Raw genomic sequence first — 25,090 nt, forward strand, 5'->3', positions numbered from 1 at the left:
ATCAGGCATACTATATATATTGGGTTTTTCGATCTTCCGAAGCACAATTTCCTCTAAAGCGGGGGGCAAGCGCCCCACCTTGCCCCCCTGATGGGCGCCCTTGTACAAGATATATTTTCTTCTTCATTTTTAGTTTTTTTTTACAAGGAGGTCACACTGGCTCATTGGTAGGGTGCTTACCTCTGGTGCATGGGGTCTCTGGTTCATTCCTTGGCCCAAGTGAGTTTGTGGTGGACAATATCGTGTCCGTGGGCTCCCTTGGGGGTACTCCTGTTTCCTCCCACTTTCTCATTCCACCAATTCTTCCATCATCATTCACTTGCTTTAATCATCTTCTACCTCAGCCTCATAATGGAACGGTAAACTGAAATATTTTATTTCTTGTCTTCATTTTACAAAAGTGGTGCGGATATTAAAACGTTAAAAAACATTTACAACTTTTATTTATAACTCTACAATATTAGTAAACGCTCGAGCAGCACTGGAAAACTATAATACTTGCCGTGAGATCAGAGAAGTTAAGTAGTGCCGGGTGACTGTTCATACTCACAAGACAATACTGGCATTGTGGCGTCGACTCAGTGTCGTTGTGAGGACAACTGGGGAGTTACTTGAAAGAAAGAAGTGTTTCAACTCTAGTCTAGCAAAAACTGGCAAAAGAACCTAATGGGCTGACCACATATTAGACTAAATGCATTACTGTCACAAGGTGGCAGGTACCACCTGGCTTCCTAACGATTGTTGTGCCAGTTTTTGCTTGTAATTGTACTACGTACATTGTTAACGTTTAATGACATACCTTTTGAATAAAGATGAGACATTTACGAATTGATAGATCTCATTAAGCTCAACAAAGTGACATGAAAGTAAATCCTCATGCGCACTTTTCGAGAGCAAGAGTTTTTGTTTACCTTAAAATTGGTGCCTGTAAGACAACCACACCACCTATTGAGATCAAATTGATACTAAAGTACGCTCTTAACAAGTTCTTTTTTTATCATAACATCAGGCATACGATATTAAAGTATGCTCTCAACATTTTTTTTATCATAACATCAGGCATACTATATTAAAGTATGCCCTCACTAAGCGTTTTATTATAATACCAGGCATACGATATTAAAGTACGCTCTCAACAAGTTTTTTATTATCATAACACCAGGCATACTATATTAAAGTATGCCCTGACTTAACGTTTTATCATAATACCAGGCATTCGATACTAAAGTATGCTCTCAACAAGCTTTTTAAAACATGACACCAGGCATACTATATTAAAAGTATGTCCTCACTAAGCGTTTTATCATAATACTAGGCATACGATACTAAAGTATGCTCTGAACAAGCTTTTTTTTTATCATAACAGTAGGCATACTATATTAAAGTATGCCCTCACTAAGCGTTTTATCATAATACCAGGCATACGATACTAAAGCATGCTCTCAACTAGTTTTTTAAATCATAACACCAGAAATAATATATAAAAGTATGCCCTCACTAAGCGTTTTATCATAATACCAGGCATACGATACTAAAGTATGCTCTCAACTAGCTTTTTAAACCACAACACCAGGCATACTATATAAAAGTATGCCCTCACTAAGCGTTTTATCATAATACCAGGCATACGATACTAAAGTATGCTCTCAACTAGTTTTTTAAATCATAACACCAGAAATAATATATAAAAGTATGCCCTCACTAAGCGTTTTATCATAATACCAGGCATACGATACTAAAGTATGCTCTCAACTAGCTTTTTAAATCACAACACCAGGCATACTATATAAAAGTATGCCCTCACTAAGCGTTTTATCTAGAGATGCAAAAAAGCCGGCTTTTTTGAATCCATGGTTTTTTTCACATAAAAAGCCGGCTTTTTTGGGAAAAAAACGAGAATTTTGGAAATTTTGGCTTTTTTCAACTTCATGATTTTTCTATCTAAATAGCTTTCTTATAGTATATTCTATAGTTAGATAAGAATTCCATGACCTGAATGTGATATTTCGCTCTGAAATTCACCATCAAGATGGATGGAGCACGTGTTTTACGAATTAAAGCTAACATGAAGAATGTAGTATTTGAGGGTAATTTTAGAGGCTATTTAACTTTATTTTAACTTTTGAGTTATCGACATCTCTTTTCTTCTCTAGTTTGTCATCCGTGTTTCATTTCTAAGAGCTTTTAGTACTCTAGCTTCTAGCGCAAAAGTTAAACTTGCCCGTTTTTCTATTTATCCGTCAAAGCGTACGTTTTTCAATATATCCGTCAAGCCGTACTTCCATATTTCTGTTATACTGTAGCTGTGAAGTGATTTAGCAATAATTTTCCGGACACAACCTTGAATACCAATTTATACAAATAATCGGTAGCGGATTTAGAAAAGTACTTTAGGAGGGTTTTTTCTGATTGTTTCGTTTCCTAAAAAGTCCTAATTTTATTTGGGAAGTGCTTGAAGTTTATGAGTACAGGCATAATATTTCGTTTCGTTTATATGTTTAGCAATAATCTTCCGGATACAACTTTAAAAATCATTTTATACTGAGAATCAGTGGCGGATTTAGAAAAGTATTTTGGGAAGAGTTTCTTACTAATGTTTAGTTTTTTTAAACATTCGTAATTTTTATTTGACGGGAGCTTAAAGTTTATGAGTAAAGGCATAAATAATAGATATTTCGTTTGTTGCAGACATTCCGTAACTGTGGGGAACGGGCTTCAGTCCGAAAGACCGCCCCCTAACCTTCGCAAAACCGTCACTGCTGGTAATTAGTAATAATAACGATTTAAAAACAATAAAAAAGGAAGTCGCCCAACTCACAGTACACGCACTATTTCTACATTCACAGATGGAACGAAGAAAAGCTTTGTCAGAATGGTCGAGTGCTGGTTGAATCCCGGACTTCCCGATAGAAGCGCAAAAGCTAATCACTCAGTCATGTTTGTTGTGGAGTTGCATTTAGCTTAACTTAAATATATTCCGTAGTTTTTTTTTGGGGGGGGGGAGTTCCGTAACGATATGTTGAATCCCTCTTGTTAAAAATTCAGAAAACTTGAGGATTGGGTAAACTGTGATGGTGGTTCTATAAAACTTAACTGTAGAATTTCAAGAATATACAGAACCAAAAGCTCTAGATGTGCAGCCTTTAAGTGTATCATATAAATCTAAGTATTTCTCTTATGTTTTATTTTAATTTTATTTTGTTTCAAAAAAGGGTATGGAATATTTTGAAGTAAAAATACTACATACTATTTTGCCAGTTATTTGTGTATTCTTTAAAAAGAAGTGTTTACTTTTAGGGTTGGCTGGTTTACACCAACTATTTTTTTTAATAACTGGTTTAAACCACAAAAATAAAAAGAATGAAAAATGCGAATCGTGTGAACTTCATGGTAGCGTTTCCAGATATCAAACCACCTGCAATAGTTTTATTTCCCTTTCACCTTTTAATCAAGGTGTCCCATGTTCAATTCTCGGTCGAACCACAAACCTTTTTTCATGCGTAATCCAAGTAGCGGTTCGGATGTCAGTTTAAGCGAAAGTCTTCTCCTTGATAACCTCGGTATTTCGTAAGGATGTTAAGCCTAAATATACGAAACAAACCAAATTGTATATTTCTGCATGCCTAAATGCGTGTTGTTTTTTAAAGAAGCCAATATTGCTTAAATATATTGATAGAAATTGGCAGAATTTATCGATTGCCTACGTAGCTTCCAACATTAGCTTGGATTAGACTTTCAATGATATCTACGTACCGGTACTAAATTTGTAATTTAATACCTCAGTTTTAGCGTACTGATTATGGTACGTTGACCTTTAAATTTTACATGCAAAGCAATAACAGGATTTTCCCGTTATTGTCTTACATTTCAAGTAATGACGGGATTTTCCCAATGGCTAGGGCGGGAGATTCTCAACTTAAGAAATTTACTGACCGCACTTCTTTAAGCTTATGGGAGTTCTTCCGGCATAACCCCGCTGTTGCATAATAACATCAAGGCGAAACAAACTTATTTCTGTGAATATGTAATATAAATACATAAAGCAAAAAATCTAAGTCAAAAAAGCCTGGTTTAAACCAAAAAAGCCTGGTTTAAACATCCCCCCAAAAACGGGTTTTTGGCATTTTCAGAAACAACCACGGTTCTTGCCAACTCTGCTTACTTTTGTATATAGGAGGTTAAAAAATTCTTATTATATACATTGGTTAATCCTGTGGAATTCATAATGTAAATATGTTGAAGAAAAATTGTTTGAAATATTTTTTCGAAATTCATAGTTTATTTTCGATGTTTTATATTATTATCAGCATCAACCACTAATTAAATGATTTTTTATGTTATAGAGAAGCGATACAAAGTCTGTTTTATCAATTTAAAGCAGTATTTTGAAAAAAAAACCAAAATTTCCCAAGCAAAAAAGCAAAGCAGAAAAAACCGAGTTTTTTTTCCAAAAAAGCCGGTTTTTTTCGAGCCCTTGCATCTCTAGTTTTATCATAATACCAGGCATACGATACTAAAGTATGCTCTCAACTAGTTTTTTAATCATAACACCAGAAATAATATATAAAAGTATGCCCTCACTAAGCGTTTTATCATAATACCAGGCATACGATACTAAAGTATGCTCTCAACTAGCTTTTTAAATCACAATACCAGGCATACTATATAAAAGTATGCCCTCACTAAGCGTTTTATCATAATACCAGGCATACGATACTAAAGTATGCTCTCAACTAGTTTTTTAAATCACAACACTAGGCATACTATATAAAAGTATGCCCTCACTAAGCGTTTTATCATAATACCAGGCATACGATACTAAAGTATGCTCTCAACTAGTTTTTTAATCATAACACCAGAAATAATATATAAAAGTATGCCCTCACTAAGCGTTTTATCATAATACCAGGGATACGACAGTACACAAGATGTTAATGAGAAATAGTTCAACGTTATTATTAACTCTTATTTTCGGTTAAGTATAATATTGTTCAAAGATGGGACATTTATCAGTTTGTTAAAGCTTAATAAAAGGGTGAGGTTAAAACTTCACATACTTAGGTTATGAGAGGTTATATGCATGTAATACAGACCACTTCAACTATCAGCATAGATTCATTCATAAATTTAAGTTTCATGTATCCTCTTGACTGTCTATTTACTTTTTCTTTTTCTATTCGTTAGTCTAGTGGAAATCGCGCGTGCCTTTGGTAGGAGAGATTGCGGGTTCGATTCCAAGTGGGAGTGTATCGAGCAATGGTTCGATTCGGAAATTTGTTTGAACTATAGGTATCATTCAATATAGGCTCGCAATTGACAAACTACGAAAACCAGCTCTGGTCTCCTATCCACTCTGAATGAGACAGTGTTATTATTATTATTATTATTATTATTATTATTATTATTATTATTATTATTATTATTTTTATTATTATTATTATTATTATTATTATTAGTTGAATGGCCAACGTTTATGTACCGAGGCTAAGGAAAACGGTGATGATGGTTATGAACCGAACGGTGGAAAGATGAAAGCGAGAGAAAATAGGGGAACTCTGGAAAAGCCCACGCACCGATGTTTTATCCACAAAGAAGTCTACCTGATACGAACAGACATCGAACCAGAAACCCCACACACCAGAGGTGAGCACTCGACCACTTTTTATAAAATAAATCAACCGATTATTCCTCAGTTTCCTGACCACCCGAGTGTTCCTCGTACCGGTTTTCTTAAAGCCCTTATCGAAGTAGGCAGGGCCACGAATGCAAACATATCCAGGACAATTAAAATTCCAAAAGCTTTCCTACCGTGAATCGAACCCGGGACCACATACATTAAAGGCGCACGTGCTAGCCATTAGACTAGCAGGGAGGGCTAAATACTGAGGCACTGTATCCCTTTGGTACTGTTCGTATCAGATTATATATAAAGTTCTAGTATTCTGCTGACGTTAGTGCACAAAATAATAATAATAATAATAATAATAATAATAATAATAATAATAATAATAATAATAATAATAATAATGTAAATGAGTGTAAAATTTATTTTTTCATTAGTCAAGTCTCGTTTTACTCCTGTAGATATGGAAAAATTAAATTTTTCCTGGGTATTTTCTTTTTTTATATATCTTCTTAGGACTAACACTTCGTGAGAATAACCTTCGGCTCAATATCTTGAATAGGTTCTTCTCCTCCCTCTCTCTCTTTCTTCTTTCCGTTTCGTTTTTTTCCTTATTCATCCTATCGTCACTCACATGATGAAAACGGACTGAAGTTTGGAAAGGTTCACATTCTTGTGCAAACCAAATAGCCTTTTCGTTCTTATAGACATTTCTCCTTTTTCTTTATTAGCCTCGTTGGATTCTTGAACGAATCCCCTGGGGTCGAAGGGTTTTAGGAGGAGAAACCCACCTTCCTACCCTGTTAACGGTCCAGTGCATAGTTTCTCACTTCTTTATTTTCTTCTCGGAATCTCTATCCTAATTTTATCTCCTCCTCACTCACATTCACCCAGTCGTCCGTCCTCTTCCTCAACCTCTTCTTACTCCTCTCCTCTCCTGACAAGTTCAGTTTGCTCGGAGGCTCAGGTGGTTTGCGTCACCAATTTAGAGTTTGAAGGACCCTTTCGTATGTCATTTGTCCCGACACCTACTGAAGCTCGCTGGCCGTAAAGAAAAAGTTTTTATTATTTTTCTTTTTCTTTTTCTTTCTTTCTTTCTTTCTTTCTTTCTTTTTTTTTTTTTTTTTTTTACACGAAACGGGTGTACTAGCAGAAGGGTTTAAGCTAAAAGGTCAAAGATTTACTTCATTTTTAATAAATGAAGTTAAGTTTATTAGACACTTATTCATTTACTACCAGAATGTCCGTTCTTCGTACGGGGAGAATACGTTACATGTTGGACATAAAGGGCACCAAAATTGTCACCAATCAACTTAGGGACACCAAAAACTATAAATTCGACACTTAATATCGGCCATTTGCAATTAGTTGCACATGTCACAATCCCCCCTCTTAGGAGTACTAATGGGGTCTGAATTTGGATTTAAACAGCACTGGAAGTGTCACTGTTCATCTCAGTGACCATGAAAACTATAGATTAGACACTAATAGGGGAGAATGGGGGAATGGCGCTCACCTAAGCAAAAATTGTTATAATCTAACTCGTAAAGCACGAAAAGTTTCCGCGATAAGCTGATCCTATAGGTAATTCTGTCTAGTTTATTGTGACCAATTTCAAAATACATCTCTTATTTCATTGCCAAGCTAAAAACGAAAATATGAACATACTCAATTGACCGTTATTTCCCACACGGTTGGGTAATGGCAGTCAGGGATTTCCCCATGCTTTACACATGGAAAAAAAACTTCAACACCATTAAGATTTCAAATTTATTCATTAACTTTAGTTTAGTTGGGTATCTACAGGGACAGATAATAAACCACAGTTTCGTGTAAACAAGATTTAGAAAACTACTTATTCATTGAAGTTACATATATTTTTCGTCAACACCTTAATATACTTGAAATATAAATCTATTTGTATTGGCAAAAAATCATGAAATGAATATATACGTCTGGATTCAGTGTAAGTTCCTTGTTCAACTTCATCATCTCTGGTTTCTGAGTTAAATTATACTTAAAGAGTTTTGTTTGGGGGTTGACAGTCAAGGCTTATTTATTATCGTTTATTTTAATATCGGGAGCCTCGGTCACTGACTGCCATTACCCCATCCGTTTGACCGGGGCTACCCAAAACGCATGCTTTGAGTAAAACACGGTCAACACCAACATACAAACAAATGAATGCATTAATTTATAGATTGCTTGAGAATTATATAAGCATAGTGTCTACCTAAAAAGTCACTTAATAAAAATATCAAATGGAATAGTACTTACAGTGTCGAATATTTTGCCTAATATTACATCAAACGCATTGAAAAAAACAATATGCCTTCATTTAATACCTATCACTCCTACAATGGCGTCACTCTCAAAATAACTTTATCTGACAGCTGCCACACTGAGAAAAAAAAATTGTGGGTGACGTACTTAAAAAGATAGGTTACATGCGTAATTCCTGTAGTTTTTGGACTTAACGTACAGCAGACGTATAACTGAAAACGCATGTTTTATAATACTTTCCGTATAAGTGTTCCATCTATACGTACTTTCCGTATGAAACAATGTAGGCGGTCAGGATTTCACATACAAATGGACGTATATAACATATAGTTGACGAAGGTAACATAAGTATATGCATATGATATACGAAAAACTGTTAGATGTCAGACATCCTGCAATGGCATGATGTAATATCTAAGGGCAGTGCCTATGTTCCATATGGATAACGAATGCTCTGTACTGATTTCTATAGTAAGCAAGAGGATACCGTATATTCGTACAATATACCGCTTTCCGGAGAACGGATTTTTCTCTGTGCAGTAAGGCGCCATCATTTGCTTCCATTTACGACAAGTTTTTCATGCTATATCGAACTGACGGGGCTACCCCTCTCTCCCCTATCAGTCATTTTCGATCATTTTTATGTCTCCCTCCTCCCCTCCTCGAAGTTTCGGGGCTGAATTTGGATTCAAACGGCATCAAAAGTGTTACTGTTCATCTCAGCCACCACGAACACTATGGATTCGACACTAATATCGGCCAGAGACTTTTCTGTCTCTGTGTACATCCCCTCCCTTTCCCTCCCCAAGTTGCATAGTCAAAGTGAAATGATAAAGAAACACTCCCAGGCCCGTACCTCATCTATGTTGAGAATTTGATCGAGATCGGTCAGGTGATCCAAGATTTATTAAGTCATAAACATAGTGACTTTCATTTTTATTTATACAGATTTTAACTTGTTTTACATGTCGAAGTTCAGGCTATAAGAAACCGTATCTACCGCCTAAACAATTTACAAATTTTTAAGATAGTATTTTACATTAAGAAAAATTAAAAAGTAAAAAAAAAAAAAAAAATACAAAATTATTACTAATATATGTTTTATAGAACACACTTTCTTTCTCTCACACACACACATTCAACACATAAATATTATACTATGATATATAGTAATATAATATATACCAGTGCTGTCCAAATGACGGCCCGCCAAACCATTTTCTGCGGCCAACAAAGCTTTCAGGACTTACGATTGTTTTTACTCATACTACGTATTTTCACTCGTATTTTCATTTATATTTATTCATTCTTTTAATATTTCCACTCTTCTTTCGAAATAAAGCATCAATTTAGCGCTTTGTACAACAAAAAGGCGCAAGCATTCACGGCAGCACATTTTCTTAAGCTTTGAGAGTTTAGTCGAAAAAGAGTGTTAATGTTTGGTAGTACTTATTTGTGTGAAAGTGTATTTTTCACCAAGGAAACTGTGAAGAATCGCTTCACAAGGTGCCTTGGAGATTCTTCTCTTTTACATCATCTGCGGCTCGCAACAACAGGAATGGATGTAGATGTCCCAGCCCTTGTAAGCGCTGCTAGTGACCTTCATTTGTCACATCGAATACGTATGTAATATTTCAAATACATTTTCTATATTTTTCTTTTGTAGTATAATAATAATAATAATAATTATTATTATTATTATTATTATTTATTATTATTAGCTGCGGCCCTCCACTTTACTAGTAAAGACAGTTATGGCCCGCAGGCTAATTATAATTGGACACCACTGATATATACTATGTACTTCGCGTATTATATCCTTAAGTTTATACTACTAATTGACGAGCTGCTCTATTGGCTTTTCTGTCTCTGTATACATTCAATCCTGCTTCAATAACAATAAATTGTAAACTGTTCTTTTGAAAGATGCTACAGAGCTTGACTCATGTATCGAGGTTGACAATGCATTCCAATCACGACAGGTTGAAATTATGTATGGGTTCGAGGATTAAGTAGATCTATGGATATGAATTCAGGGATATAGAAGCAAAACCTGCTAAATCCATTTTTCAATTTTGTCACGAGACGAAACAAAAGTGACGCCCTTACGTTTCAGAATTGTTGAACCTTTTTTTTTTTTTTTTTTGTTTGTTTGTTTAATGGTCTCTATTTAATGTCAGATGAGTGAAATCTATCACTAAACAAAAACAATTGTTCAACAATTCTGAAACATAAGGGCGTCACTTTTTTATTTCGTTTCCTGACAAAATTGAAAAATGGATTTAGCAGGTTTTTGCTTCTGTACCCCTGAATTGCAAGCTGACCGTTAATGCGTGATCTGTCCCTGTCATGAGAATCACTTAAAAAATTAAGTTTTTTTTTTTTTTTTTTTGAAGGTAAGAAGGTTCCGTAAAAGAAAGTGTTTTATAGAGCAGTACAAAGAGTTCAATTTACGTCGTTTACATTCACATTTAGTTTAGCTTTTCAGAACAATATCGTTTACATGGTCAGATAATTTTAACCCTTGTGTACTAGCATGGAGTCTTTTGGGACCCCAAAGGTGTTTATCATGATATATCTTTTAAACAAGTGAGATTACATACAATTCAGCCTTTTCTTTTCTTGCATTCTATCTCGAGTGCATGCTAAATATGCCTACTAAAACTTTCAGTGGTCTGTTGGAAGGTTCTGCGTAAAGAACATAATTTAGATGGGGTTCTAGAAGACCCCATGGTAATTCCTGTATAACAATATTCTTGGTAGTACACAAGGGTTAAGTTAAAAATAAATCCATGCAAGCATTTTACAACCACTGCAAACAGTTTTGTAAATGTAAATTTAAATTTTGGCGGGAAATATGAATTTGCATAAGGCGCAAATTTTTAATGGTGTACTTAACGTTCACTAAAATAGATTGTAACCTATAACTATATTATATGGATGAGTACAAGATACTTTTGTCTTTCATTGAACCTTGAGATTGGCAGAAGTATAGCTAACCAACCCTTAAATTATGGAATTGTCAAGAAAAAAAATCATAATTATTCTCTAGAACTTGGGTAAATTTTCTTGGTACAATCTGATTGGCTAATCACTTTTCAAATTATTGTATAAAGTTTTTGAATAGTTTTGTGTAAAAAAAAATATTTGAAAGTTTTTTTGATCTTTAGTATTGTATTTACTTGTCATAGTTGAAGGGCATTTCTGAAAAGTTGTTTTTGATGCAATGTGATTGGCTGATCATTTTCAAATCTTTGTTCACAGTATTTTAAATAGATTTCAAAACTTTTGGTTGAAATTGTTAGTATGAAAAATTTTAAACTTTAGGATTGTAGGTACTCTAAGGGAAAATTGGTGGGAAAATTTAGAACTTGAAATCAAATATGTAACTATTGAAATCTGTTATTCTGTTACAATGACAACTTCACACTTTGAGAATTAGACACAACTCATAATCCAAGTCATTAGTGGAAAACTATCCTTGGTCCAATCTGATCGGCAGATTTTCGAACATTTGAATATTTTTGTCTAAAATTCATTTGTTCAGCTTTTAAATTTTGCTTTGTGAAAATTTGTTGAATCTTAGGATTGTAGTTATGATTCGTAGTCTAGGTTTGTTGTGCAAAAAATATCACTTGCTTTGAACTCTCGGACTGTATCCACAACTCATAGTCTAAGACCATTGGATCATTAGTCTAAGGGAAACATTCAAAAGTGGTAATTCGGTACAAATGCACTACGCACTGCTTTCTGACTGTTTGGGTACATCATTTGCCATTTCTGGCCCAAATACACTACGTACTGCTTCCTGACTGTTCTTGGCCCAACTACACGACGCACTGCTTCATGACTATTTGGTACATCACTTGCCACTCCTGGCCCAAATTCATGACATACTGCTTCCTGAATGTTTGGGTACATCATTTATCATTCCTGCCCGAAATGCACGACACACTGCTTCCTGACTATTTGGGTACATCATTTGGCGCAAATGTACGACGCATTACTTCCTGACTCTTCAGGTACGTCATTCGCCATTCCTGACCGAAATGCACGACGCACTGCTTCCTGACTGTCTGTGTACATCAGTCTCTTTGCTGTACAGGGTTTGTGACGTCAGGCGCGTGACCTGGAGGCTGAGGTGATGTCAAAGCGGATGTGCTATTTTTTTGTGTTGCATTGAATTCAATCCGATAAATCAAAGTAATTATACACGTTATTGCGGAATATTATACGCAAAATTGTGCAATGTAATGCAGGTTTAAAGTTTCCGTAATAATAGCACTTGCTCGTTTGTGAATGAAGTGAACCGTAACAATTAATCGTAATGTATATATGATACTAGGTATATAACAACTGTGGTATCTTCAGCGTTGCCTAAACATCAGAACGAAAATGGAACGCAATTAAAATCTTACCGTAGCACCACAAGCACGCTCTTAACTAAATAAAGTTCCAGAAACTTGCCGCTTTCTTGAAAATAATCTTGAACTCTGTTTTCAAAAAAGTTTTCTTCTAGGCGAAAGATAGAAAGAACGAGGAATAACTAAGATATGATGTTAAGATCAAAGTTCCGCAACACCTTTTTGAACCAATAATGCATTTCTCGTTGTTGTGGAGATCTTGTGGTTATCCAGAAAGTTAATGAGGGCTTCTTTTTTACAACAAAAATATACTTCGTTATATAGAAGACGTAAGTCGTAACCCCAAAGAATTGTTGCTAAGTAACCTTTATCATTCTATTCCCCCCCCCACCTGTTTGTTTCGTGTTCTCGATTCTTCTATTACTTCCCCCTCCCCCAAACCAAAAGGAAATTTTCTTCTCCTTGTCATTGTCGTAAAGTGAAAGTCGGTTCTCTCTCGCTCTCTGCTTGTGTACATGGTCCATAAGATAAAGCGAGCAAGCGAGAGAGCGTGTTTGTTAGAAAGCAGATCAATAATTCTTGCCGCCCCCAATCCGCGAGGCCCTTCAACGGGTGTCTTTATCAACTCCCAAACAATTCCCTTCTCCCTGACTCTGTTCGACGACTAGATATCCTATTATACTGAAACGCACACATACACACAACCTAACAAAAAACAAAGCCTAAAAAAAGAACCTAAAAGCTTTTACGGGTTTCCATTCTTCTTTTCATAGAGACAAAGTTTTCTTCTTTGTTCTTCACGTGGTAAAAAAAAAAGTAAAAAAAAGAACAGAAAAAATTGAGAAACCTCAAAGCAAAATAACAAAAAAGTAGGGTTTCCTGTTTTTTCCTTCATTTTCTTACAAACAACAAAGCATCACGAATGACAAAACATGAATCATCTTCTCTGCCCCCTCGCCCCACCGGCCCCTTTTCTCCATCAATCTCTCATTTATTCCGTCAAAGCGTCGAAGTTGATCTTTATTTTCAAAGAAAAAAAATCTTATATCTTACTTCAATTTTGATGCTTACATAACTACAGATATTTATAAGGGATTACTCAATTTTCCATTCCGTGTATTCTTATCTAACTGTGAGAGTAAGTTGCTTTAACAGTCAATTATCTATTGTTAATAAAAAGTACAGTGTATCAGAATTCTGTTTACAACTTTAAGAGGCAATTCTACAAACGAAAACACGGTTTTTAAAAAGTGTATGCGAAGAAAAGCTTCATTTTCGAGATTGTCAGTTAATATGTCTGATAAAGGCAACTGCTGAGAGTGTAACACAAGTTAGATGAAGGCAAAGATTAACCGTCGAGAGTACAACGCAAGTTAGATGAAGGCAAATATTAACTGCTGAGAGTGTAACACAAGTTAGGTGAAGGGTAAGAGTAAGTGCCGAGAGTGTAACACAAGTTAGGTGAAGGCAAAGATTAACTGCCGAGAGTGTAACACAAGTTTGATGAAGGCAAATATTAACTGCAGAGATTGTAAGACAACTTACTGTAGATGAAGGCAAATATTAACTGCCGAGAGTGTAACGCAAGTTAGATGAAGGTAAAGGTTAACTGTCGAGAGTATAACGCAAGTTAGATGAAGGCAAATATTAACTGCCGAGAGTGTAACGCAAGTTAGATGAAGGTAAAGGTTAACTGTCGAGAGTATAACGCAAGTTAGATGAAGGCAAATATTAACTGCCGAGAGTGTAACGCAAGTTAGATGAAGGTAAAGGTTAACTGTCGAGAGTATAACGCAAGTTAGATGAAGGCAAATATTAACTGCCGAGAGTGTAACGCAAGTTAGATTAAGGTAAAGGTTAACTGTCGAGAGTATAACGCAAGTTAGATGAAGGCAAATATTAACTGCCGAGAGTGTAACGCAAGTTAGATGAAGGTAAAGGTTAACTGTCGAGAGTATAACGCAAGTTAGATGAAGGCAAATATTAACTGCCGAGAGTGTAACATAAGTTAGATGAAGGCAAAGATTAAATGCCAAAAATATAACGCAAGTTAGATGAAGGCAAAGAATAAATACCGAGAATATAACGCAAAGTAGATGAAGGCAAAGATTAACTGCCGAGAGTGTAATGCAAGTTATTATTAATAGCTATATACAGATAGTAACCAAAATAACAGAAACTGCTGTAGCTTGCAATACGATGACATATCAGGAGATCTTCTATAGTACGTCAGACATGGTGGAACAGAGAAATCAGTTGAAGCGGACAGACGAGAGGTGATACAAAATGGGAAACCTCTATGAGTTTCAAAGTATCAAACTGTGGGTTTGCGGCTAGATAGCGCTAGTATATCTAAGATGACCAGAGCATTAGTCATAATACAAGACACATTGTCCAAGGTGACGGCGACCGACGAACTCATGGCGAAATTGTCAGCGAAGAGTGGTGGTGGAGAAGCCTCAGTCATACGGGTCGCCAAGTATTGAAGGGGATGTCACCAAGAACCCCAGAGCGAATATGGCCAGAATGACCAATGGAACTCAATCAGCCTACTGCGACAATCACAGTCCGCGATGTAAGTTATCCACGGTCAGGTTGTAATTTGCAAACCGCTGATCAATCACAACAACGCTTCAGTACGAAGAAAATGTTGCTCAGAACATATAAAATAAGTTAGAATCAGAGACGGATCTAGAAAGTAAAAACTGGGGGAGGAGGCGACTAGAATCCAAACTGTGACAGGTATATCATGACTTATGAGTTTCTTATAAACTTTCAAAAATATATAAATAATAGCTTAGATTATTTATCTCATTCAAAAAACTAGGGGTCTAGGTCCCCCGGCCCCAGGCTAGATCCGCCACTCGTTGGAATATATATCTAGGTATAGTGACTGACAGTGAGTAGTGCCTAGACTTGGTGTGGAGATTAACATAGACTTGGTGTGCAGATTAATATGCAAGTCGTATATTAACATAGATATAGTATTAAAAAGTGCGCTTCATGACCACGCAATTGTACTAATACCTAGTGTAAGTGAAAATTAGACAGTAGAGAAATAGCTCTTGTGGCACACTGCCAACTTCATCACAAAATATCGTATCTAAAGAAAAAGAAGATATTTCACTAGTGTCCACATTGTGACGAATTTTCATTTTTTTTTCTTTTTACTATAAACCGTTTCTGAGATACAGATAATATGATCATGTACGTAATACTGTCATTTTGGTCAAAATTATGTAGTGATAATATAGTCATATTTTGAGTTATGACCTATTCTGAGGGAAAATTTTCAGCAGTGACTATGATACTACGCAAATTACCTTATGAACAATAATTACTTTTCCCCTCTCTCTGAGCACAAAGTATTTCCCCTCTTAAGATTATTTCTCTCTTCTGAACATTGATTCAGATTCATAAAATGATATTGGTGCTTCGGATAAGAACGAGGGGCTGCTAAAAATTTCGTAGCCCAACTTACAAGGAGTGCAAATGGAATGGTAAAATTATGCAGTTTTAAAGAGCATATCTAGGTAAGTACAAATTCAAATTTTCATATTAATAACAAAATTCTTATTGTGTTTTTCAGGCCCCTGAGGTGATCATGTGTGCCCAATCAGTGAATTTCACGAACATCGAGATCGGAGCTGATATCAAATTTTTGTTCCACCAAGGAAAGCCATCGATGCAAAATTCATGACGAAATCAGTAAAATACTACGGAACTCATATGCAGTGGTGAAGATGAAGGTGGCTCAGCTTCAACGTGGAGACTTCTCAACAGATAATGTTCCACGTGCAGGAAGACCAAAAACAGTGACTGTCCCCCGAAGTCGTGGATAATATTCATTACGTTATTCTTGAAAATCGCAGAATATCAGCAAAATGTGTATAGCAGAGATTGTGCGCATTTCTCGGGAACGCGTACGCGTCGGTAGCATAATTTATGGTCGCCATGTTACACGTTTGATGTAACAATTACGTTTTAAGGTATTCAGTTATTAAATTGCATAACTGTATTTCACTTTACTAATATACACACATTAGTGGAGGTTCACGAGATTTCCTTATTTTCAATGGAGGGATCATTTTACCCAAACCATTAGACAAAACGATCTTTTTGCAAAATGTTCAGATACATATGGAATTTATATCTAACATGTTGATTATAATGGAGGATCTAGCACAGAGCAGTGGCGCTTAGGCTGCCCAGTTTTTGAGTCACAGAAATTATTAAGAGTCTTCATTCCCGGCGAAATTAAAATACCGCTAATTTTACAGTAATTATGTGATATCTTCAAATAGATAAAAGATAATTGAAATATGGAACAAGAGCGCCCTAGACAATATTATTTTGCGTGAGGTACCGTTATCACAAGTCACCTAGTGGCTTTCCGTTTTCAGCTGTTTAGAAACGCGAAAATAAATGCCGATTTTCAAAATGGCTCGAAATCGAAAGCAGATAAGTGAGTCGTGATAACGGTTTCTCATGTAAAATAATATTGTCTAGGGCGCTCTTGTTCCACATTTCGATTATCTTTTTTTTATCTATTTGAAGATATCACATAATTACTGTAAAATTAGCGGTATATTAATTTCGCCGGGATGAAGACTCTTAAAATATTATTAATATATTTTTGACAGTTTACAGTAAGCGTTGCCTTTTATTGTTTATTGGAAAATTTTTGAAACATTAGATATTCCTAGTTCCTGTTAACAAACTGTGTAAACGGATTCCAAATTAAAATGATTTGCGTGAACTCATGATATACCTTTCATAGTCTCGGTTCTGGTTGGCCCCTCCAGTTTTTACCTTTAAGATCCTCCATTGGTTGATTGTAAATGTACAAAAATATATGTTATGATCCTTAGATAATGACTAATCATACCTGACTCAATGGCCACGCGGTGGGATCTTTTGGATTTTAGCGTCCCTTTCAACAGTGAGGCTGTGAGACTTGGAATTACAGCTTAACGTGGGATCCGAACCACATGAGCTTCCGCCAGGAATCAAACCCATGACACCTGCGTCAAAGATGAGTACGCTTTCCACATAGCCACGAGGGAAGGGAGCTAAGCCTGCTGTGGATAATTCGAGCTAAGATCTGGGGGCCAATTTGTCTTGAAGGGATAATTTTACCGACCTTTCAATTACATATGTTTATATTAATCAATAGTATGTATATTATAAAACTCATAGAGTCAATTTTCCTGAATTTCAGTCCAGTGACGACTCCAGGTTTAATTTGTTTAGGGGTAAGCGGAGACGCAGACATTTTTGGAACGGGGACAACGTTTTTTTTAAAAAAATAAAGAAACGAAATAGTTCTCTTATTACTTGATTTTAATATAATAGTACAATACAACATGTCTGGCAGTCAGGAAGGGGACGGACGATGTCACCGGGGGTATCCCTACCCTTGTCCCCTCTAGCGTTGTCATTGCTGCGGTCTCAAATGACGTCCCTTTTTTTAATCTGCACTAAAATGGAATCTTTCAGTTTAACGTCCCACGATTATGCCCGTTAGGCTAAAGGAGACAATGATTAAGGCAAGTGAATGATGATGAAAGAATTGGTGGAATGAGAAAGTGGGAGTACCCCGAAAAAATCCACGGGCACGATGTTGTCCACCACAAGCTTACTTGACCGGGGATCAAACCACGGACCCCACGCACCAGAGGTAAGCACTTTACCACTGAGCCACCGTGCCCCCCCCCCATCTGCATGAAAAATAAATTTACGAAACAAAATTGAATAACACTATATTTCAGTAGAGATTGAAGTTCCTATATACCAAGGTTCCCTCTCTTTTCTATCCGATAACATTAATTCACGCCAGTTTGGTTTTAATACCTTGTCACTGATTGAAGAAATTTTTCCAATAATTTTAATCAGTGATGACGAAGCACCACCTATCGATGACGTGGTATGAAACCAGGCGCTCCCATAGAGACAGACGTCTTTTCAGTAACGGACTGTTAAGAGTGTTTCATATGACCCCCCCTCCCCCAAAAAAGGGTAGTTCTGAAGAAGGAAGAGAATGTGCTAACAAGCAAAGTTTCTTAACTGGATATAACTTGTAGGCAAGCATTCGATCCTGCTTGCTTTAGCAATATTGCCTTGCTAAAGGAAGCTAAAGAAACCTTTGCATCGGAAGAGAGAGAGAAAAAAAAAACTTACAATTCGCTTTCGCATCAGGGTACGAACGTAGCTTGATAGATGGAACTCACTGAAGTATAACATAAATTCTACATGTGATTTAAACAGTTCGAAGAAAAATATACTTTGAAATAAAATTATAATTAAATTAAATACACACTTTCAAGTTTTATAATGATAATTAAAAATTTGAAAACATTTGAATAAGGTTATCTATTAATAAATAAAATTTCTAGAACTTTTTGAGCGATAATGTATATATAATTTGTTATGGTCGTTGTGATCATGTACATCTAGAATCCCAATTTTGTATTTGAAACCTCGAATTACTATAGTTTCATGAGGTATGATGCTGGTGAATTGCAGGACGTCCCTCTAAAACTAGTGCTTTTAAGTTCAAATAACGAAATCTTCGAATATTTGAAACAGGCTTGCCAACAATACGGTAATGTATCGTGACACACGATAATGTTCTTGTGATAATAGATGAATATACGATAATTTTAGAACACATACCTCTTTTTTTTTTTTTTTTTTTTTTGCAGTTTATTGAATGTGCTAATAAATTGTAAATGTGCATTAAGTAATTATAAAAAACACACACCAGTGGCGGATCCAGGGGGAGAGGAAATTTTCAGAATCCCCCTCTCCAGAAGAGGAAATTTTCTTATTTTATAGATATAAATAAAACTCATCCCAGAGTTTGGAGCTCTTAAAAGTAGCTCTAAGTAGCAGTATTACAACCCCCCCCAGAAGTCTGTCCTGGATCCGCCCCTGACACACACTGAGGTGTTTAACAATCATTCTCGCTAAAATAAATCAGTAACAATTTGAGAATTAGCAAATGGCAGCTCTGCAGGGCCGTAACTTGCGGGTTGAGGAGGGGCAACTGCTCCCCAGGGAAGCTTCCCGCCGTTCAAGGGGGGCCCACTTTAAGACAAATTGTCTTACTCCATATACGATACGAACATGAAATTATAAACGAACATCAAACAGGTTCACTACATTACACAAACAAAGCAAAACACAAAAGGTAAATAAAACAAAAATGAGTCGTTGGCCCATTTCAGTAAAACAAATGTCAACTATTAGGGGCCCTACAAATAATATTTATTCGTATGGCTTTGAGATTTGTCAATATTGTCCCCTTCATTAATTTGTCATGTATGGAACGGGCCCAGGGGCGTAACTAACGACCCCGCAGACCTTGCCGTGATGGAGGGGCCACTGGCTCCGGGGGGTCCACAAAGAGTAAGATGGAAAGAAGGAGACTATTTTCGAAATTTATGGCAGGGCCCACGCGATCTTAGTTACGCCACTGAATGGACCCATTATCCCATTTAAATAAAACCGAAATCATTTAAGGGGCCTCTGCTGCCTCATCTAAGGGGCCCAAATAATTTTTATAGGGGTCCAAATATTAATGCTTGCTCCCCCCCCCAGAAAAATCTAAGTTACGGCTCTGCATCTCTGTATCCATTCTTCAAATTCAATTACGTTTACGAGGGGTAAAAGTAGAGTAGTGTTGTTGTGCAGAGTAGTGTTATTGTTAAGGGTATTGTTGTTATTCAGGATAGTGTTGTTGTTCAGGGTAGTATTGTTGTTGGGTAGTGTTGTTGTTCAGAGTAGTGTTGTTGTTCAGAGCAGTGTTTATTCAGGGTAGTGTTCAGAGTAGTGTTGTTGTTCAGGGTAGTGTTGTTGTTCAGAGTAGTGTTGTTGTTCAGGGTAGTGTTGTTGTTCAGAGTAGTGTTTATTCAGGGTAGTGTTGTTCAGAGTAGTAGTGTTGTTCAGAGTAGTGTTGTTGTTCAGGGTAGTGTTGTTGTTCAGAGTAGTGTTGTTGCTCAGGGTAGTGTTGTTGTTCAGAGTAGTGTTGTTCAGAGCAGTGTTGTTCAGAGTAGTGTTGTTGTTCAGGGTAGTGTTGTTGTTCAGAGCAGTGTTGTTTTTCAGGGTAGTATTGTTGTTCAGGGTAGTGTTGTTCAGAGTAGTGTTGTTGTTGAGGGTAGTGTTGTTGTTCAGAGTAGTGTTGTTGTTCAGGGTAGTATTGTTGTTGGGTAGTGTTGTTGTTCAGAGTAGTGTTGTTGTTCAGAGCAGTGTTTATTCAGGGTAGTGTTCAGAGTAGTGTTGTTGTTCAGGGTAGTGTTGTTGTTCAGAGTAGTGTTGTTGTTCAGGGTAGTGTTGTTGTTCAGAGTAGTGTTTATTCAGGGTAGTGTTGTTCAGAGTAGTAGTGTTGTTCAGAGTAGTGTTGTTGTTCAGGGTAGTGTTGTTGTTCAGAGTAGTGTTGTTGCTCAGGGTAGTGTTGTTGTTCAGAGTAGTGTTGTTCAGAGCAGTGTTGTTCAGAGTAGTGTTGTTGTTCAGGGTAGTGTTGTTGTTCAGAGCAGTGTTGTTTTTCAGGGTAGTATTGTTGTTCAGGGTAGTGTTGTTCAGAGTAGTGTTGTTGTTGAGGGTAGTGTTGTTGTTCAGAGTAGTGTTGTTGTTCAGGGTAGTGTCAATAAGGTTAAAAAGAAGAGGAGAGGACAGTGACGACAATCTGGAGTTTGAAACTGAAGATTACTAGATAAGTTTTTCCATTATTTTACTTGTTTTCTACAATTATCACGTGCATAATGAACATACAATAGTATCTTGTAATAGACGATGATTTTAAAGACGAAAATTAATAATTTTGTTCTATGAGATTGGAATCTCTGATTCGAAGAGAATACGTTGTTTGAGTAACGAACTGTTGTTCGAAAAATTACAAACGAATTTTCCAATATTCGAACAAAAGCAGAAAAATGATTCGTATAATTATTAGCGTGAACTGTATTATAGGGAGCTAGCTTGTTTATCAGCGGGGGCTGAGGTAAAGGGGGAAAAATTTTCAACAATTTTTCTGCCTGGCTCTTACAATACTCCCTTACCCTCCTTCTATATGTCAGCATCGCCAGGGTTAAAAATTTGTCACATGAATGTCATTCTGAAGAGTTAGTGTGAGTTGGTTATTTGTTGTGTGCTGTTGTGGTTGCGGTTTTGTTGCTTATTATTTATTTGACAATGGCTTCACAGCGTAAGAGAGGGCAAACTATACACAGCGAAGCTAGAGAAGTAATAAGGAAGGCCATAGTGCAGTGCAACGAAGAAGCGAGGGAGAAAAAACTGAAGCATTTGTTATCAGAGCCTAATTTGCGTGTGTCCACGTATACAGCGATCTTCGATAGGGATTGCATAATTGCATAAACTCTTTGAATTAAGTGAGTATTAGCTGAATTTTTTGACAACGCACTACCAACCTTGCCCAGGACCGTCGAGTGACCGTTTCTTGGCGACGGGGTGGGGAACCTGCCAATCAACTCTGAATCCTCAGCTCCGCATAAGCCCCGAATTCCTCCCTATAACACTTATATGTTACTGTGTCCATCCAGTACCGTATGCGACTCAGTTCCTTCACCGTCCACAAGACGTGCAAAGTCTTGGTATGGCTCACATTAGCTTTTTACATGTCCTGGCTCACCTCCCTCATACTACATTTTTTCGGTGGTGAAGAATATAGAATCAAATAACATTACCTTTTTATAGATGAAAAATCTAGAACCAAATAATATTACCCTTTTCTTAGATGAAGAATGTAGAACCAAATAATATAACCTTTCTTTAAAGAAAAGACAAATAAATAACACTAAATTAAAGAAGACAGTACAAGGCTTAGAAAACAGAAAAAGAACAAAAATGTTTTTCTGACTACAGCATTTTAACTAACAATGTTTACGGCAAACGTGCAAACGAATTACTGGACTCGTGAATTTATACGTGTATGTGTGTTTTATACCTTGAAATATTGTTTGCAAGCCGAAGTAAAAAAATGTTCAGAAAAACTAGCTCATAAAGCTATTTGTTCATGAATCGGGGTGGGGTGGGGTGTAAATTGTATTCGTAGTAATAGTGTTTCTAAGTTCACAGCAACAGTTCTAAGCAACTATTAAGAATATACAAGTGCAGATGTTAGGCAACCCTCATACCAAATGTGCGATGTTGGTTGTATAAGGACCAGATTTAAAATGAACGGCTTAGACAATTAACATCGAGAAGTTCCTCTTCGTGGTCAAGTGGCAATGTTCTTAAACAAATGAATTCTTACAAGAAGAATTGTGTCACTGATAAAGATTGTCACCACTAGAAGACAACAATAGGTACATTGTGCTAATTATTATCTAACTAACTCTATGGCCTATGGAACCCAAAGGTTTAATTCTGCATTCACAAAAGTTGTCCACTGACTTCTATCCTTAGCTAACTGGATCCAGCTTCTATTTTCTATTTCTATTTCTGCGAGATCCATCTTAATATTGTCCTCCCATCTGCACCTAAGTCTTCCTAATGGTCTTTTTCCAATTGGATTTCCAGTTAAAACTTCAAAAGTGGCCCTATTTGCTTCCATTCTGGCTTCACGACCTGCCCACCTGAGTCTCCTAGACTTGATGGCCCTAATAATGTTTGGTAAACGGTATATTTTATACATTTCCTTATTACGAAGTTTCCGCCATTGCCTACTCCCGTTCCTCTTGGTTCCGAATATTCGTCTTAGAAAATTATTCTCAATTATTTTCAGTCTGCGCTCTTCCCTCAGAGTAAGCGACCATGCTTCGCAACCATACAGCACAACAGACACGATTATCATTTTATATATTTTAAGCTTCAAATTCCTTGACAGAATTGGCAACGACAAAAGATTGTGAACCGAGCAATAACACGAATTTCTTGCTTTTAGTCGACATTTAATTTCTTCGTGGATATGTTTTTGATTTGTTAACATTGATCCTAGATATTCGAAGGTATCTAGTTTGTCAGAAGTATTATCTGATATTATGACGGATCCATAATTTAGTCGATAGTAGAAAACATCTTCGTGCTATGCATGACCATTTTTGCTGTATGGGGATCAACGTTAAAACCAGAAATGGTTGATTTCTACAACTTCCGGGTTGAATAAATGGTTGATGGAGAAGATGAAACCTATTGTTAAGACGCTGAATCGATTTCAGAGAACTGCTTGTTAGTACCTCCTACAGATTTTGTTCTCTGGAGATTATATTGAGACCGGAAGTAATAGTTGAGATCTATCTCTTTCCGATTTTAGCAGAAAGAATAAAGGTAGATGGGGAATGTATATTCTTGGGTATACTTAATCGATTCCAGAAAACAACTTCTTGCTATGCATGACACATTTGCTGTATGGGAAACACAGTTAAAACCGGAAATGTTTGATTTCTACTACTTCCGGGTTGAGGAGATGGTTAATAGATAAGATGGAACCTATTGCTAGGATGCTGAATCCGTTCCAGAATATCTCTTGTCACTATCTCTTACAGACTTTGTCCCCTGGAGGTTATACTGAAACCGGAAGTAATAATAAATTTCTTACACTTCCGGTTTAGTAGAGAGAAATGCGCGTAAAATTGGTATATTTTCTTCAGTAGGTTAATCGATTCCGAAAATCTGCTTGTAGCTATCTATTACCATTTTCGATCTTAGCGATCGACATTTTAAACAGGTAATTGTTCATTTTAACTACTTCCAGTTCGAGTAGATGGTAAATCTATGAGATAGAATCTACCGTAGTATTGAGACGCTGAATCGATTACGAAAATTGCTTCCGATCAGGGGTGCACCCATGGGAGTGATCCATCGGGTCCCCCCAAACTTCGTAATTCGACACACATTTCCATAATTTCTTTAAAAAAACACTGTGGTTGGTCTAGAAGAGAAATGTTGAATGTACACTCATGTCCAAAATTATTGTCCAATGTCTATAAATATGTTGTTGTAGGAATATAATTTGATAACGAATTCGCCCGGTATTTCCTATAATGTTAGTATGCGTATAATCGGTAAAGACATACATGTGGCAAATTTCATGTCAAAACAACAGTAAATAAGAACAATAAAACGAAAATAAAACTTTCTTGTCCATTTAGCAACATTTTGTTTTACTCATTCTAATTTTCGTATTTATAATTCTTTTCCTATGAAATTTACCATAAATATGCATTTCTCGATTATACACGTAGTATCAGTATTAAAAGTACCCTGCAAAATCATTATCAAATTATATTCTTACAAGAAGACAGTTATAGATTGCGACAATAATTTTGGACATGAATGTACCTTAAAAAATTGATCTTACAGTATATCTGTACTTTTGCTTTTCTTATAAAAAAACAATTTAGTTAAAATATAGGGTGCCAGTACATTAAAATGACTTATCGTTTCATCGAATGTAGAATAATAACACTTCAATACTGCCTGGGCATTGTGATAATTACTGGTGGACCCTCGAAACTTCGGACACCCCCAACATAAATTTCTCGGAGCGCGCCTGTTCCCGATATACGTTGCCGCTTTTTCTCTGCTAACAGACAGATGGACATAGCCGTTTTACAAGACTTCCGATACTTACGCATAACATAGTTTGGATGTGGTGGACAAACATCGTGTGCGTGTTTTTTTGTGTGTGTTCTCCCGTTTCCTCCTACTTTCTTCATTACACCATTTCATTCATTTCTCATCATCATCATCATCTCCTTTAGCCTAGCCGGCATAACTGTAGGACGTAAAACTTAAAGATTTAAAGATAACACAGTTTGGAAACCTAGATATAATTCCACTTTGTATTAAAAATTGTAAT

General features: G+C 36.4%; 1 protein-coding gene across 1 annotated transcript in view; it reads right to left on the reverse strand.

The window, feature by feature from the left end:
- Positions 1–25,090, reverse strand: part of stet (rhomboid serine protease stem cell tumor) — a 1,160,693-nt gene that overhangs the window by 640,812 nt on the left and 494,791 nt on the right. The window lies entirely within an intron of this gene.

Source organism: Thermobia domestica, chromosome 11, assembly GCF_964235325.1.
Source record: "Thermobia domestica chromosome 11, izTheDome1.hap1.1, whole genome shotgun sequence".
NCBI classification, from domain to species: domain Eukaryota; kingdom Metazoa; phylum Arthropoda; class Insecta; order Zygentoma; family Lepismatidae; genus Thermobia; species Thermobia domestica.